The 18,018-nt window shown below is 37.1% G+C and overlaps 2 long non-coding RNA genes across 13 annotated transcripts in view; one reads left to right on the forward strand and one right to left on the reverse strand.

Moving 5' to 3' along the window:
• LOC106017018 (uncharacterized) overlaps positions 1-18,018 on the forward strand; it is a 258,004-nt gene that overhangs the window by 183,998 nt on the left and 55,988 nt on the right. The gene's annotated exons all lie outside the window — the stretch shown is intronic.
• Positions 15,035-17,874, reverse strand: LOC110352674 (uncharacterized). The gene is made up of 3 exons (XR_002402022.3): positions 17,771-17,874; positions 15,573-15,686; positions 15,035-15,450 (listed from the first exon to the last, which is right to left on the reverse strand). It is a non-coding gene; the product is annotated as an uncharacterized lncRNA (long non-coding RNA).

The following is an 18,018-nucleotide window of genomic DNA, read 5'->3' on the forward strand; positions in this document are numbered from 1 at the left end:
TTGTTCTTCTAGTCAGTAGAATCATGTGTCTCATTCTTCTAACACAATAGATTTTAAAAGCTTTGGTCATCCTAGATTGTGTGAAGTCTGCTTGCAGACTAGCTTTGAGGTTCTTAACAGTCTAAAAGATTGGACTAAATTTATGATAATTTATAAAATAATAATTTGTGTATATTTCTCTTAATGGAACAGAAAATACTAATATTTGTCTTATTGACTCCTATGTTCCTTAAGTCCTAAATTCCCTAAGTGAGTCCTAAAGTCTATAAAACTTAAGTGGGAGCTTCATGCTACAAAAATATTTTCTGTTGCATTTTGCCAGAAAGCAAGTGGCAGCATTTATTTTCATCAATGAGAAATACAATTTATATCTACCATTTTCACTGAAAGTTTTAAGAAAGGTGGATGTGAGCTGATCCTTCTCACTCTGTGTTCAGTACTGAGTCATTCTCTGAAATGAGAATCTCCTGTTCTGAAAGTGCATTGAGACTTGTGTATTCCCCAGCCTTAAACTACTTTTCTAGAAATGTCATGGGATGGTTTTTGGTTTTTGTTTGGTTTTTTTTGAAAGCTTAGAGGATGCTTTCATAGGATAATACTATTTTATATTAACCAAAGGAGGCCATGGAGATAAGTCATGCATCCCAGATAATCAGGAATCAAAAAAGATGGGAAAAGACTAAGGATTTTGCTCACATAGTGGATGAACAACCAAATGCAGACTGAAATGAATGAAGAATCTTCTCTCCAGAAAGGGCAATGCTGGTGGCTGAAGTCTGTCACCTTTTTGTTGATCTTTCCATTAAGATTCAAAGACCTTGTTTTACTCAGTCTATACATCTTATTCGTTCCTGAGAGAAATGTAACATTCCTGTAGTCATTTAGTTGTACTTTTTTTTTTTTTTTTTAATTAATGGAATCCAGTCTTCGTCAGCTCCAAATTAATTGTTATGGTGCTAGCAGCAGAGAAGGTCCAAGCTGTAAATGAGACTTCTTTGATCTCCGTTCATTTTCAGCACTATTGCAAATATATATATGCAGATATTGTTTAAAAAAAAATCCCAACTGTATTTATATTCAACTTTTAACATATGACTATTTATATTTACTTTCTAAAAATTAAATTGAACTTCATTTCAAAGCAAAGCATTAATTTTAAAATAATTCTGCAGTTGACTAGAATACCAATTGTTAGGATTTTTTTCTAAACAACTCCCCATTCCCTGAAATTCTATTTGACAAAATGAATATTCTTTTATTATATATGCCAGGTCACCCAAATTTGTCTGTTTTGGGTATAAAATCAGATTAGATTCAAAAGTTTCCCCTTGCTCTATCACTAAACACCCTACGTTGACTGGCAGTACGAGTTTCATCCTCTAAAAAGTGGTGTCAGTAATATTGTACCCTTGTGAGACATTACTTCATTAGTGCCTTCAAATTCTTGAGGTCATGATGAATAGAAAGTGGAATAGTTGACCAGAATCGATCATCAGTCCAATTTGATCTATAATCATAGCTCTGACCTGTGCCATAGTGTCCCTGGGGCACCAAATGATTGTGAGCAGTAAACTGCAGGACACACCAAATTGCAAGAGCTGCTGACCACAAAATGCCCTGATAAATATGCTTTGGCAACTTCATTTTAGCACCTGTTTTTATAAGCAGCACAATGGCCTATTTTTTTTAATCCTGATCATTCCCATAACACTGACGTATCATGGTTCCATTTCTCTCTCCAATATAAAATTTGTGGTATATATTTCACCTTTCTCAAGATCTCTAGAAATAGCAGGAAGATGTAGAAGAAAATATCTCCGATAAAGTATCACACACAATCACAGCTGCAGCTCTTCAGTAGTTGTTAAGTATCTCTTGAAGTGAAGCTCTTGAAGTGATGCTGGCAGGTGACGAAGTTCTGGTCCAGGTTTAGTTATAATCTATTATACAAATGGATGAAACAAGTGTTTAGACTGAAGTGATTTACCTAACTCAATCATCAAGTCAGAGGCAGGACTCTAGCTAAACATGGCATTTGTGAATCTTAATACCCAGCTCCCACTGTATTCTGCAATATGCTTTGTTAGAAATACATGCCTAGAGCAGATGAGGGAAATAACAAATTGGAGAGTGCATGCACAAAGAAATTGAGTATTTCTGAAGCATTTCTATCAGCAGCATCTGCACAAGATTATTCTTTTTTCCATTTGTTATATTTGTCTTAATTTGTGTCTCCTTGCCATTAACTATAACAGCGTATTTAGAATTTAAAATCGTGATCATGTCCAGGGACCTCAGTCATCCAGACAGTCTGGACATTAAATATATATATTTATCAAATGATTGTGCCTAATCCAAAAAGTTTCAGGCCCAGTTCTCAAAAGTAATTAGTGTCTATCTCCTGTTGAAATCAGAGTTATATGCCTGCAGGCCAAATGGAGAATGAGAGCTGTAGATTCCAGAAAACAAGGCATAATAAAACAAGACAAACATAAGTGTAGGAAAAGCTTTTCTTATTTCTTTCTCGTCCCTAATTTTCCTTCAGAATTTATCTTAGTTCATTCAGTGTCATTTTGGCTTTCTGTAGAGGTAACTGCAATGCTGACTTAAGCTGTCCATGTGGGATATTAAGAGGTAGTTTTCATGGCTTTTTGCTGACTTACACAAACTAGCAAAATTTATAGTAGCAACAGAGCTACTCAGAAAATTAACAGTCAATGAATATTTACTGGAACTGAAATGTCTGCCAGAGAAAAACAATGCCTTCTGGCTGGTAGCATATCAGAAAGCACCAGAGTCAGCTGATACTGGTTTTTGTCATGTGGCTGGGTGTTTGCCTTAGAACTCTGATCCATGGCATGGATTCAGTGAATAACGTATCTGTTTATCGATAGCACTACTTTATTTTATACATTTATTACTAGGCATACAAGGAGAACTAAAGTGTTCATCAAAATGCCTCCTGAATTCTGTTATCCCCAAAAGAGATTTGCAAATACCTGAAGGAGGGATGTAAGAAAAAATTCCAGACATCCCTCAAAGCTTGTCATAGGAAAGAGTAACTGGAGATGTCTGTGATAATAACACGTTCTTCCACTGAGATTTCCCAACTCAACAGTACTATAAATGTATCAGACTTCAAAGTATTGGGCAAAATGTAAAGACACTAATAGTATTCTAGTCCCATTTTAAAATGAGACTTGGACATTTAGATTCCCAAATTACATAGAAAAGCAAACTGCTTCAACTCACACTGGAAAACAGAATGCTTCTGATTTACAGGGATGCTTCAAAAGATTTTTTTATTGTAGACCTTGAATGTTTTGGGGTGGATTTCTATTTATATATATATATATATAAATAATATATATATATATATATATATATATATATATAAAATATATATATATATATAATAATATATATATTATTATTATTATTATTATTATTGTGAAAGCAGAAATTTTGTAAAAGCAGGTTAAATATTTTTATATGAAATTTGCTATTAGATGAGATGTTTGGTCATTATTTTATATACTTCTGATTTAGCTTGTGTTATGTGTCAAAGTGAACAATTAATAGATTAATTGACAACAACACTATATGCAGTGTAATTAACAGTTAAGTCAAAGCAAGGTTACACTAGAAAAGTATTTGTCACTGCAAGCTGTGAGTTCTGCAGGGTTAGTATGAATCACGTTTCCCAAACAGGTGCAGTAACAAGCTGTAAGTGACCTGATGTATGTCACCGCTAAAATGCATACCTAGGCACAATGAGGTTGATTCTAAATTGAAAAAGTTAATGGGTGCATATCCATTGACTTAATCAGAAATTGGGCCAGTTCCAAAGACAGAAAGCAGAATGAAAAAAATATCAGAGAACACATTTATCTGTGAAGGTTGTGTGGAATGTAGAGTGGGACACGCAGAAGACGCACCCTATGCTAGAAGCACTTGCTCTTGTTTTCAATAAAAAAGGTAATTCAAGTTGTTTTTCCTAGAAGAAATTCCTCCCTCATGTTTTCCCTTTCCTTCTGTCTTCTCCTCTCCTCTCTTTTTCCTGCTCTTTTATATCCAGAGTATTTGTTTGCCATTTTACAAATTTGCTTTTTACACTTGCAAAACAGTCTAGTGAGCCCTGAAATGACTGGCAGAAGATGGTCTGTTGCTTCAAGCCTTGCATAAAATTCCATAGTCATCTATGCATAGAAGCTCATATATAATCTGTAAGAATTAGGCACCCGAAGCACGTTAGAACTGGAATGTTTCATCCGTGGCCCACCCGAAAAATGACTTTGGCAGCATTCATCCTAGAATCCCTTTTGGAAGGGGGAGGTTGGATGAGTACCTCTAGTACTGGCAGCACTCACTTCTGGCCAGGTTAGCTCTCAGGGGCCTTCATGGACCTCCTTTCCTCAGATGAGGATGAACAACCCATGATGCAGAAAGGGAGGAATTGCAGTACCTGGAAGAGTGACGGTGTCTGAATGCAGACTGCTCCTGTCAGAATGAACTGACTGCGCTGCCCCTGAGCAGGCGATGTTGCCCATGGGGAGCGGATGCCACACTCAGTCCTCTCCTGGCACTGAGGTGACCCTTCCTGGCTAGGACTGACACTGCCCTTGTTGGTGCTGGCCACACATATTCTCATCAGGTCTGGGACATGCTACAGTCCCATTGTCACTTCAGAGTTGTTTAATGGCAGACAGAACTATCAGCCCAAGCCTTTTTGCCCTTTATGATGTTTCAAAATCATGATCTGAGTATCAAAATAATACTTTTTTTTTTTTTTTTTTTTTTTTTTTTTTTTTTCCAGCAGCCACTAAAGAGGTTATAGCAGTTAGCCAAAGAATACATTATTCATTGTATTGACTCATATTTGCCACTGGATAATTTTTAGATATTCAAAGAGTATGTGCGTCATGTATCAGTAAGGCTTCTGAAATACAGTAGTTATTTTCAGCACAATGAAAGTGCCTGACTGTTCGGGGCATTCTTTTTGTTTATTTGTTTGTTTATAAAAACACTGCATGATATTGACAGGGAATCATTGTCTTGGGCATATAGACGTGAATTAACTCTCTTCATCACTAAAATCCAATGTTCTTTACTTAGGAGTAAGAAAAAACAATTCTCTACAGTATTTAAGCAGACCAATTCCAGTAATGAGTGACATTTTGTCAAAAGGGAGCAAAGATGAATTAGAAAGAAAGGAAGTGAAATTTTAAGTTATACAGCAAAAGTCATTCATGTTTAGACTTAGAGGTCTTACATAAATAATGATGGGATGCGATAAATATCTTAATCCTTTATTAGAGGTGATTCCTCTCTTTATGAAGAGCATATATTGCCATTATAATGCACTGTTGAACACTGGACTTTTCCAAATCAAGATTTCTGTTTTGCATAGGAGCTAGCTTTGTCTTAATTCCTAATATGTCATTTACTTCTCAGACTGAAATCATTTATTCAGTCAAGTATCAGAAGCTAATAATAATGTGTTATTAGATTTATACAGTGATTAAAAAACATGAGAATATACAGAAAAAGTGAGAATATACAAAAAGCTTTCAAAAGCAGTGTTAATGGGGCTTTTTTGTTCTTGAATATTTTATTGTATTCATCTTCAACAGAAGGTAAGTAAGGTGAAAATCCACTGAAAGGATTCATTAGAAGGATAACCATGCATGTGCAATAGCATTTAGCATCTGCAGTTCCTAGAGTAATCCTTACTTTGGGGGTAAAGTTTAATTTCATATTTTGTTGCTTTGTTTATGTGGCTGTTTACAACCAGTGTGCTGTCACTGCTCAGAAACAGAGTTGGCTTAGCCACGACTGGTTAGCTCTGTCACACAGCACACTCAAATTCGCATGACTGCCACCAGGAAGAGCTTTGATCCTCAGACAGTCTTAGATCTGTGTAAAGCAGATGAATATTTGGTGCCTTGATTTCAATTAAAAGTGATTAAGCTTTGATTATAGAGGGAGAGGAGACAAGTATAAGTAATAAAAGCTTCAACACTGTACCAAGGGACATGGTCAAAAGTGAAACAAGCATCTTTGCCAGGTATTCTACTAGGGTGAGGGAGTTGTTTAATGTGCTGGGGCAGGCAGAGTAAAAGAGGAAGATGGCAGGCAGAGCTTCTTCTAGCACAGAACTGTCAGAAGTTGGTCTGTGAGATACTGTGATCCAGATGGTGATGTTCATTCATTCTGCATCCAGAGTTACAAGATTTTCTCACTTCCTTTTTTTTTTTTTTTTTGTTTGTTTGTTTTGTTTAAATAAATATATGGCATGAGAGAAGTACCTTTCTTCCTCCTAGTAACATCAGACCACTGTGTTAGCAGAGATTTTGACTGAATGAGCAGTCACATGGTCTCAATAATGTAAGACATTCAGAGCTGGGAATCAGCTATAAAGAGTCTCAGAGAAGCAAAAAGTTGCAAAGCAAAATGTCAGCACTGTATAGACAGGAGCTGATGAGGTGCTTCTCCATTTGCTGATACCCTTACTGCTTCTGAAAGCTGTACCTCTTGTTGGCTCATGTAACTTCTGTTGAAACACCTCCGGTGTGGTGCTGATATTTTGACTCTAGGACCTTGTGAAGTGGTATATGACAGGAGCGCATCTGCCTCCCCTTTCTGTGGGGCACTGTAGAATAACCTCCTTATATTAACCCTTAGCTTCTTCAGGAAAAGCAGGGTCTCTTGGAGCACTTTCTCCAGTCAGCTAAAACTTAGGATCATGTAAACATGTTTTGAACACTGTTGTTCAATGCTATCGTTTGTATTAACATTCTGAGAGGTGACTGGTATTAATCCTCAGGGTTCAAAAGGCAACTTTCAGGTTAGCTAAAAGGGACAAAAGGCTATTTCTATAACAACTTGTGAATAATTGTTAGCTAAGTGAAATCTCTGTTTGTGGATATGGCACTGGTTTGAGAAAGGGCCCTTTGTAATGTTTGGAGTTTAGAGATACCAATCTGGAAGATAAAGCCTGTGTCTTCTTTTGCTTCAGCTACTTTTACAGTGGGTACCTATGACTAATAAAGTAGGTTAGTGTATCCTATACAAGTGGCTGTTTAAGAAGGCAAAGATCTAGCTACATCTTTTAGTGTTTAGGAACTCGCACCTCCAGGCAGCACACACACAACTATTGCACCAAGGGAAGATTAAATCTAAATATTTCACCTATCCAACAAATCACACAAACTTATTTTTCTAGTACAGAAATGCAAGGCATAACTTTATAGTTAAGGCTGTTTTGAGATTTCCGCTTAAACAGGATTCAAATCCATCTGTTCCATGCTTTCAGAAAATCCACTAAAAATGAATTAATTTCCAAATATATCACAGTAATTCTCCAGTAGACATTTGAAATACCCAGTTAGTTTTTTAGATGAAAAACTTCTGTAACAATAAAATAATAATAATAAATAGTATCATAATAAAATAATATAATAATAGTATCATATTAATACATGTCCCAAAATGGCTTAACTGCTTTTTATTTGATCTTTATTAACTTTTAAACCAAAAACTGTTTTATACCATTACTTTTCATGTGAAACTCGACTGGTAATTGTCAAATAGTAATTGTTGAGTGGTAATTAATGTGTGTAAATCAACTGTGTAGTTCTGTACTTCAAGAAAAGTCTACATAAATATCATGTGTGGCAAAAATGTCATGTTACTGCTTCTTCTGTCTTTAAATTTGTAATGAAGACACTGTAAGGATTTTAATCCCTAGCTCAATGCAATTTTCCTCTTCAAGTGCCCTAGGAGATTTTTGAGGAAACAAAGAAATGCCTCATGATGCTATTGTAGGAGGTTTTGTTGAAAGAAACTGCTTTTTCCGGTAACATTTAATTATTTAACAGAATACGTCTTCAGTGGAATGCCCTTTATGCAATCGTAATAAAGTCACCATGACCAGCGATGTGTGTACATCCTGTTTCAGAAGCTAATGTATTTAGCTACTTTAAAGGCATACCAGAAGCTGAGGAAACTCATGAGGTAAAGGTTAAAAGAATTAAGTGTGCATAAAATAACTACAAACTGAGGGAGCAGAAGTAGAAAATCTGCCTGTAAGTACGGGAAGGGCAATATTAAAGAGATGAAAAGTATTGCTTGTGAATACAGGAAGAGAAGTATCTATTAAACAAAGAAAGGGGAAACTAAGGCTGAAAAGCTAGAATTATTTGCCAAATAGAAAGACTAATTACAGTGTTATCAACCTCTTAGGGGAAGCATTGGAAAATCCCTTCACTAGAGCTGTTCAAATTTAGGCTTTGGCAAAGCATCAGGGGATGTTCTGCAAAGAACAATGCTCTCTGGTGAGGTGAACAGGCTGGAGAGAAGCTGATAAAGTGACAGTATTAACATGGGGCACAGCTGTACGGGAAATACACAGTAAATGCTGGAATCAAAAGTAAGCGGTTTTGTTTGAAAAGGGCATAGGCAATTACTGGTGCTTGAATTCAGAAAGTCTTGCTGACATTCAGCACAGTTGAAGAAACTGGAAACTTCTAAACCTTTCCTCTATTACCTCTAGAACAGGCTGCTTTGGTTCACTATGACCAACTGATTTAATAGTCACTTCATCTCTCTGAATGGCTACAGACTGTGAAGCATTACAAAGGACAGTACTCCACATCTTAGGAAATTAATTCCATACTATTAAAAATGCCATTTATGCAAAAATGAAGGCACTCCAGATAGTGGGATCTGATAAGAGCTGCTTCCTGTTCTCGCAAACAGTTTGAGAAGCACTGATGGATTTAAAGATGTAAGGAAATGAGAGCAACACAGCTGTTGGTCTTTCTGAGATACTTTTCTTGTGGCTTTGTTGGGAGTACATTGGCAGAATCATTTAATCTTACTTTCCATGCCTGTGCCTCTTCCTCTGTTGTTATTTATCTCATTCAAGATTCTATAGTCATTTTAGGATATCAGTTTGCATTAAGGTTGGAAAATTAAAGTTGTTCTGTATTATTTTATTATCTATTCTTTCTTATTCTTTATTAATTTTTTGTCACAACTTGTCAAGTTTTAGCCTATACAATATTTATCTAGTTTAGTTTTACAGTTTTAAAAAACAACTGTTTTTAATTGGTAGGATAGAGCAACTTAAGTAATTCAGCTAGTCCCTCCTCACATAACCTTGTGTTTGTATAGAGTAGGAAATAAATACATTAAAAAAAAAAAAAGGGAGAGTATTTTATACCTGTGCAATTTCACTCTTTGTATATGTGGAGATGATCGATACCAATTTACTGCATGGCTACAGTACCTTAGGATCAATTCCTTGTTATACAGAATGTGAGCAGTTTTAAGTATTCATTGGAAAGCTAGAGATGAAAGATTTTGTTCAGGCATTTCAAGAAAAGTACAAAATGAAATGAGTGAACCTGGCAAAGATGGGAGCAACTATTTTATAATTCCTTTAAACACTAACTCACCCCTATAGTCAAACTTGACCAAAAGCTAAAGCTCAGATCTTTGTGGGAATGCTGTTGAGACTACAAATGTAGAGGCAAACATTTCCAATCCCATATCTTAAGAAGACAGGATAACCTACCATCTACAAATGTTGGAACTGTTTAGATGCAAAGGATTTACATAAGAAAAGCCAAAAGATTATAGCTTGTATAATAACAGCATGTAGCTGAGCAATGGAGAACGTGAAATGGTTATTTTGTGGAAAAATAAAACCCTCTTAAAATAATCCAGGAAAAGCATAATGACAAAAACGTCTACTTCAAAAGAAATACCTCATACTGGTAGTAAAATAAGCATGGGTGGAGTTTATAACACTTATTTGCTTCCTTTCATTGTTCTAACAATGTTGCTCATGGTAATCTCACACTTTGCAGGATTACAATTGACTTAAGTGTAGCTAATTGAAAAGGAAAGAATAAACAAGGAAAAATAAATGTGGTGGAGTATCCAACAGTTCCTAGCCAAGAGATAGGGGCAGGCTTGCATCCCTGCTGTTGAAGACTCCTGTTAGGATGGCAAGGTTGAATCGACGTTACATATCAACATGAGAACACTATGGCAATTGATCTGTCAACAAAGCTTTGCGTCTCAGCTATAGATGCTTCTTTGGACTGCATCCTTCTCCTCAAACCATGAGTACTGCAGTGTGTTCTGTGAGATGCTGTGGCTCAAGTTCTCCTCTGCACTGACTACCTAGTTTTGCTGCCTCTTAATGCCATGAGTGCTGCCATTATGCAGGTGACAGATCAGACCATGGAACAGCACCTCATGAAATAACATATTCTCTAAGGTAGTCCACAAACATACCATATGCTAAGGAAAAGCAGGTCTGACCTCAAGGGATGCTGCCATTTACTTCCCCAACAAATACTGACCAGCTGTGACTGGGAAGTGTGATTTCCCAAGTGCTTGTTCCATATATGCCGAGCAGGAGCTCTCTCCTATCCCAGAAGAAAATACCCCAGCTCTGGGAATATTTAGCTCGTCTGAGAGTAAATCCTAAATTGAAACTAATATACAGGTACATGAATGGTTAGGGAGTTACAACTGTTATATCCTGTCAGAAATCATCTAAAAGTACCCTCAGTCCCAGTTCTTAGATAAGCGAATGAGAAATGTTAAAGTATATTTTGAGTTGTTCTGAAATCAGCTCAGCTAATCTGATGTAAACCCACAGAAGTAAGCTGCTACTTTTCATCAGTCTAATGCCTCATGGCCTCCCTTTCTTCAGCTCTTTGAAGTTGGATACAGTGCCCACTTAGGTGCAGTCAGAGACTTTGCTTCTGATCTCAGCAAACCTCTGCTATTAGTATAATTTTTATCTCTAAACACCTGCTGTTTTTTAACTCAAGCATTCTACAGCAGCAGACCATTGGATAAAACTAAAAGGCTATAATTTTCCTAAAACTAGCTTTTCCAGGGAAGCCAGTAAAATTTTTCACTTAAGTAGCTATCGATGCACACACACCTGGCTATAGCTATAGATATATACGTGTTCTGAAATGGTAGCATCTGCTCAGCCTAGGTATGTTAAATTTCACTGTGAATCAATGTTGATACTAGTCTTCCAGTAACCAGTGGGGGTTCATTAAATCAACTGTAGAGAATACAGTGGGATTTAGATATGAGAAGTTCTGCAGACATGTCACTAGTGCCAAAAGCAAGTGAAGTACTATGAAGTACAGTGCAGTCAGGGGTCACTTGAATATACTGACTTGAGAATCTGAGGATTTGATTTTTCTCTGCTCTGCAGCTTAGACAGTCACCACTATCTGGGGAAAAAAAATCGGTGTGAATGCCATCATTCTAAATTGGTGGCCTTTTATAACCCATTTGCTTGAATTTAGTAGAAATGGAAATGACCCCACAGGAATTGTGTCAGCAGATAATGTAGGCATAGGATATTGATTTAAATACAGAGAAGATACTGGTAGATAAAAGGACACAAACTGCACAGAATAGAATAGACACAACAAACGTTGAACCTGAGAAGAGGTAGCTGGATTGGGAGATCTACAGCTTGAATCTAGTGATATTCATTAAGATACAGGTAGAGTTTAGACTGCTAGGGAAAGGGAAGTAAGCTAGAGATCTAGCCATTTCAGCAACCCTTGTTTACCAAGGGCTTTCCTTAACTGTCTGTTATTTCAGAGGTTATACTTTAGTTAGTAAATCAAGTGTTCATGTGATAACCTGTCCCTGGGTGACCAGCATTTTTAGCAAAGGAGAAAATAGTAATGAAAGTTGAAAATTCGTTTTAACATGGCAGAATAATCCTTGTAGATAATTTTGCTGTTAAAACACTGAAAGCTTTTTTGGCCCTCCTGATGAACAAAATACAATTTCAATAATGCTCTACTGCTTGATCTACAGCATATGTGTCTCAGGCAAGTGAGCTGCCAGAGTCATCTATGGTTTCAATGAAGATTTCCATGGGCAATTTAGAAACTTATTAAGTTGCACGCATATTATGTAAGCATGCATAAGAGCTTGAGGTAATTATAACCTGACCAATTTAGCACACTCACATAAACCCTATTCTGTCCACCCATCTTATACTCTTATACTGATCTTTTTCCTCAGACAGTTTCTGCAAGTAAGCAAACAGTGTAAAGATATCAGGAAAACCAAAACATACGCCTTCGTGCATTTTGTGTGGACTGCAGAAGGAATGGAACAGGCAAAGGGATCCGTCAATAGGCAAACAAAAGATCAAAAAGGCAAATTCTTGTGGGTATATAAATATGTATACACACATGTTCTTTTGGGCCCCCAGAAAACCACTTATCCCACTGTATAAAATAATTACATGGGCATCTCCAGCATCACTCCTCCAGTGAATGGAGACAAATTTCAGTGAAAGATTTGTTGACCCTCCTCCCCTGCATTTCTTTAAGTCAGCCTCAGCAAATAAATCCTGAAATAAATTTCCTCCTCTTTCATTTTTGTTTCCAACCTTATGACAAATTTTAAATAGATTCCAACAGATTGGGAATGAGAAAAGTATTTAAGAATGGCAAAATACATATGTAAATATGTAAAGCACATGTACAGCTTTATTTATTTATTTAATCAGAAAACTGCCCAATTAAATGCAGTCAGTGTCTCATTTAATGCCTTTCTGCCAGAAATGAAAACATTTGGCTATTGGCCAGTTCTATTCAGTTCTTTGTGCCAGACTCCAGCATATTGTATCTCATTTCATCTCCTCTGCTCTTCCTAAAGAACCCAAGAATCTCCCCATGGTAATGTGGTTGCAGACATAGACAGAGTCAGTGACAGATCAAATACTCACAGACATGCATATTTCCTCCCCACATTGAGAATATTTAAAACTCTGTAATTAAAATACAAAGGGGGGGAAAGCAAAACAAAACAAAAAACCACAACAGTTTGATTGCTGTCCAAATTCATCTATTCTCATACAGTCTTTCTCTCCCTCACTCTCATTTGGGCTGTCTCCCTCTGGGCCCAGGTCTCCCTGTAGCTGTATCATACAGAGAGGAGCAGGGATTTGGCACATTGGAGGTCGTGCAGAAAGACAACATTTTCAGTCATGCTTTTCTTCTGAAACTGAATCTAAAGGTGTTTACATATACATGCATGCTATGTGGGCTAAGCTTTGTCTACCACAGAAAGCGTGATTCAGAGCTACAGCATCAATATTATTCAGCTCCCCTGTGACCACCTTCTAGATTTGAAAAGTATGAGGCTCATTGTGAGATCATGTCCCTTTTTATCCTTGAATAGGGATTTGAGGTCAAACACATGTGCAGACAATAAAAGATAACTGCGGTGTGGAGGACTTAATTGATTGTTTGCTCAAAGGGGAAACAGCAATTCTGGACATTCAAACTCTGAGATTTTCTTATTCCCACTTTCCAGGCACGTTTTACCCACATACATTATCATGCCCTTTGGCTTAAATAGAAGGCTAGAGAAAACTGGCACAAACCTATTTAAATCAGAGGGCATCCTGCAGGCAGCACTGATAGGATGTACAATCACCAGCCACTTAAATGGAAATTTCACATGAGAGACAGAGGAGCTGTGGAAGAAATGAATTATTTGTTTTGACTCAAATGCCTGTAATAGGAATTTACAAGAGACAGCTAAGGGTCAGGAAAAGTTTTGATCATTGCACTTGCAGTACTCATAGCCATGTACAATTCACAATTCTGTGCACACAAGAATCCACTGGGCCAAGCACTTACATACCTGTATGCTGAAATATAGTGCTTTACACTTTATATTACACGCTGAGCTAGAAGTTAAGTGGAATGCAGGAACCACAGAGAAGTCATACGTGAGCTTTTACCTGGTTCTGCTACCTAACAAGGACTATTTTGTCTCATACTTGTGGGCACGTTGAAGTCATCATTCTCAGCAGAAAAATGATAATATGGCACCATGCTCAGACGCTGGCCTTGGGGTTTGTTGCTAACCCCAAGACACTACTGATGGAAAGGCTGAGCAGCAAGCCAAGCTAGGAAAAAGAGTAACTAGAAAAGCGGATGCTTTTTAACTTCTACTGAAAGTGCTTCAGAAACATCTTAGTAGATGTGTGGTATCTGATACAGTCTGCAAAAATAACCTGAAGTTTTCTTTGATTTTTACTTCCCCCCCCCCTTTTTTTTTTGGGGGGGGGGGGGGATTGTTTCTTCTTTAAGACAGTGATTGAATGGGAGAGATTAAAGCAAAGGATGAGAAACAGACAGCTGACATCATTTGACCAGTTATTCCAGAGTACTCATTAAATGAGTCAGAACATGGCCATGTTAGAGCAGAGCACCGTGGAGGTGTGGGGAGCCACGACATTAGATACTTCCTTTCTCTGTGGTCAGCAGTGGTATTCACAAAGTCATGACCAACTCTGTTCTTCTGTCCTGTCACCCTTCAGTCCTTCATTCTAGCTGCTTTCTGTCAAATATCCTTAGATAGAAGGTACCCTTTAAGAGACAAAAATGGAGATGAGAAGGAGAAAAGATGTTTGTATTCTGGCTGAGGGTCTTGACATTCCAAAAGCTTTTTTTGTAAATACATTTCTTCCTACAGGCACCGTTGTCACAGCCAGTCTACAATTTTTGCTTTACACAATTCCCTTATTCTTATCCAAAGGATGCACTACCCCTCCTTGTCTAGGACTCTTAGGGTAGTGGTGTGTTCTCTCCCTTTTCCTGTGTGCTTTTTCATAAATCCCAGTTTCTTACAGCTGTTCTAATTTTTTGGGGACACATGGAACTCCTTATAATCAGTGTGTAACAAGGTGTCTCAGACTTTGGTATTGATCTCAGTCAATGGATAGCTGTAAATTGAGCACAGTATCTCTCTTGGCTGAGCCATCTGTACCCCTAAATCTCTGAGGATCACAGTGGCTGTTTGGGTAACACACAGAATTTTGACCTGGTCTTTTGGAATCTGAAGTGAGTAGATTTTACAGTGTCTGCTAGAGTCTTTGCAATGGAAAGCATTGACTGTAATCACAGACTGCTGCAGCAGGCAAGCACAGAGAAATGTGAGATGAGATAGATTAATCATTCCTCTAGCTCCTTCATGCCCAGTGGGAAGGGTTCGTCATTTATCAATAGTTTTTGAAGACACTGTGGGTACTCTCACACTATCTGGAAACCTAAATCACCACTTTTGCTTTTGTGTTTCAAAAGTTGAGCCTTCACAGCAAAACCAAATTTTCCAAAGGAAAACTAAACCTATTCTTGCTCTCAGCCTACTGTCTCTGTTACTCAAGATTTATAAAGCTGTACTGTGATCAGAAGTGGAACGTCCCCAGGCCTTAGAAGGAGTGAAAACTGAAGCAATTGTTCTTTGAAGCCCTGCTATAGCTTTCACAGAGGCAAGTCCTGGAGTGGGAATGATGCAGAAAGCTGCTTGACTTCACATTACTAAGGATGAACAAACAGTTGTTTTTCTGCTATTCACAAACAGCTCGCTCTGTGAAGATAATGAGGGGAAAAAAAATCCAGTTTGTAGCGTGAGAAAAGGATAGTTTTATATTTCCTGAATTCTTTTAAGAGGGTTACTGCTGCTTTGTCAGAAAGGAAAATACTTCTTACCTGTTGTTCTTCAGCAGTATTCTCTTTAGATTTCAAAGAGAAGATTTCTTTGTTTATTAAGAATTTGTTTTGATTGGCATGTGAGAGTCTCAGAGCATCCAAGGTCTCTGTTAGCTGTGAAAAAACAGAAGAAGCCAAGTGAATCAGCCTATAACCTTAAGCAGCTGTGGGACAGTCTTTGAATGAACTGGGATCTCTCTCTCTTTCTCTTTTTTTCTTCTGTCTCTGATTCATTGGAATAAATTTCCAAACACTGCAGTAATAAACTGTGTGAGTTGGGATTTTGGGCTTCTGATAGTTCCATGTTATAACAGGGCCCAGAGGTATTTTTTGAAGAGTAAGAATGATAGAATGTTCTCCTTGCAAGGTTTGTGTGCACGTGCTAAAAGGAAAACAACCTTTCATTTAGATTGTAGATGGGCTGCTTTATTTTTTTGTTGTTTCCCCTTATTTTTCAAAAATTCCAGAAGCATCATTGTCTGCCTATCTTGCAGATATTTATGTGACCCTTGTGACTTTGAAGCTAATACACAGACTGCTTAGATTCATCACCATAGGAGAACAAGAAAAATGTAGCACAGCTGTGTGGCATAGTGGGTAGCATGTACTGCTCAGGAGCAAGAGAAGGTCGGATTCAAATTTCTGAGCTGGGGCTAAACTTTTATTTATATTTTTAAACTAACACCTCTTCGTTGTAAAATACAGAAACATCTGTGAGAACAGGGTGAAAGTTCTATGAACATTATCTGTGACAAAAAAGGAAATATAAATAAATGATATGTGTTTCTTGGTTTAGAAAAGTTATTTTTCTTAAAGGTATCTCTTTTAGGTAGTGAATTACAATATTCGGTATGTGATAACTTAAAAGCAACAGTAATACACAAAATGATGAGTGAAAATTGAACAAACTACTTTAATTTTGACACTTGCAGCTCTGTGAGCGCCTCAGTATTCATCACCAACATGGTCTTCATGTGATATTTAAATAGTTACACAAAAGAATCAGGCTGTGAAGTCACAGAGAAAACTAAACAGCTTTACTGCAAAACTAACAGACACTTAAGTTAATATTCCTAGACTTGCAAAGCATAGTGGGCTCTGCTGTGTGTTCCTTGGCTTTTCATTCTGTTTAATTTCAAATAAGTTATTTCAGGTGCTTCCTCCAGAGGGATTCATTCAGAATTGACTCTGGAGATCACAAGGTGTTAAGTTATTAACATTATTTTCCATATTACCCCAGTTTTCTAGGAGTGCTTTCCTAATTATATAAATTACAGAGCCAAATCCTGCAATTCTAATGGAGCTGTAGTACTCAGAGGTACGCTAGAATATTTTGGAAAAGTAGGACAAGTTCTAGTTGTCCTAGGAAGGCAACATTATTACAGGTAGCGTTACCAAAATTAGAGCAGTGGTCATATCTACCACATTCCTTCTATATCATACCCTTCTTTACCGGTCCCCAATTTATTTATTAGTTTTATTGTCAGTCTGCTCAAATAATAAAGTTCTTTAAAAAAAAAAAAAGATTACATTTATGTATTTCAACAGCACTTCATACATTTCACAATGGACACATATGAACAAAAATAATAACACCTTAAATTCTTTAATATTTACTCTTTAAAATGCATTCAACCTCAATGCATCAAATTTAAATCAGTGTTTTAAGGGCAGGATGAGGAATTAAGGCCTTTTGGTCATGGTGTTATGTTTTCCCCAGCTTGTCAAGACAAAGAGAGATAGCTTACAGCTTAATGGATCTGATTTTTGTCATAGAAAATATAAAGTCAAATGTCATCGTCACTCTATGTAACTAGTCAGTATTTGTGCTATTTCTCCTGGGCAACTTTTCTCTCTATTTCAGGGAACTTCCTCATTTTAAATTTCTTAAGAGAAAAATAAAAGAAAAAAAATGTAGAAATTAGATAAATGACTCCAGAAGGCACATTTACACAGTCTTTGCCAGCTCAAGACTTAGCAAGCTTCACTTAAGAGGACAGGTTAAATTCACAATTCTTCACTGTCACAAGCTTTGTTTTAAATTCTAATAACATTGTTTTAACATAGGAACTCTCACTGCATCTTTAGGAAAAAAAAAAAAAAAAAAAGAAAGAAAAAAAAAAAAAAAACAAACAGACATAAAGGAACAAAACCCCAAGCCAACGCTGAAAAAATAGATGAGTGAAACCACAGCCCACCGTGCCCCAGGATGCTTCTCATTGGCATCTGTCACAACTCCAGTGATCTGGTCTTGCTGGAATCCAGCTCCTCATCACTAAGAGCAAAAGTGGTAAAAGTAGCATCACCCTGACACTCACACACCTGCTCCCCCACAGCTGCCTTTACATTGAGGAGACAATCTTCAGCTGGGCTATGTATTTTGCCGTTTGAAAACCAACATGTTTCTGTTATTATTATTTTTTTTTTTACTAGTAACAATTCCCCT

This window comes from Anas platyrhynchos, chromosome 5 (genome assembly GCF_047663525.1).
Source record: "Anas platyrhynchos isolate ZD024472 breed Pekin duck chromosome 5, IASCAAS_PekinDuck_T2T, whole genome shotgun sequence".
Taxonomy (NCBI): Eukaryota; Metazoa; Chordata; class Aves; order Anseriformes; family Anatidae; genus Anas; species Anas platyrhynchos.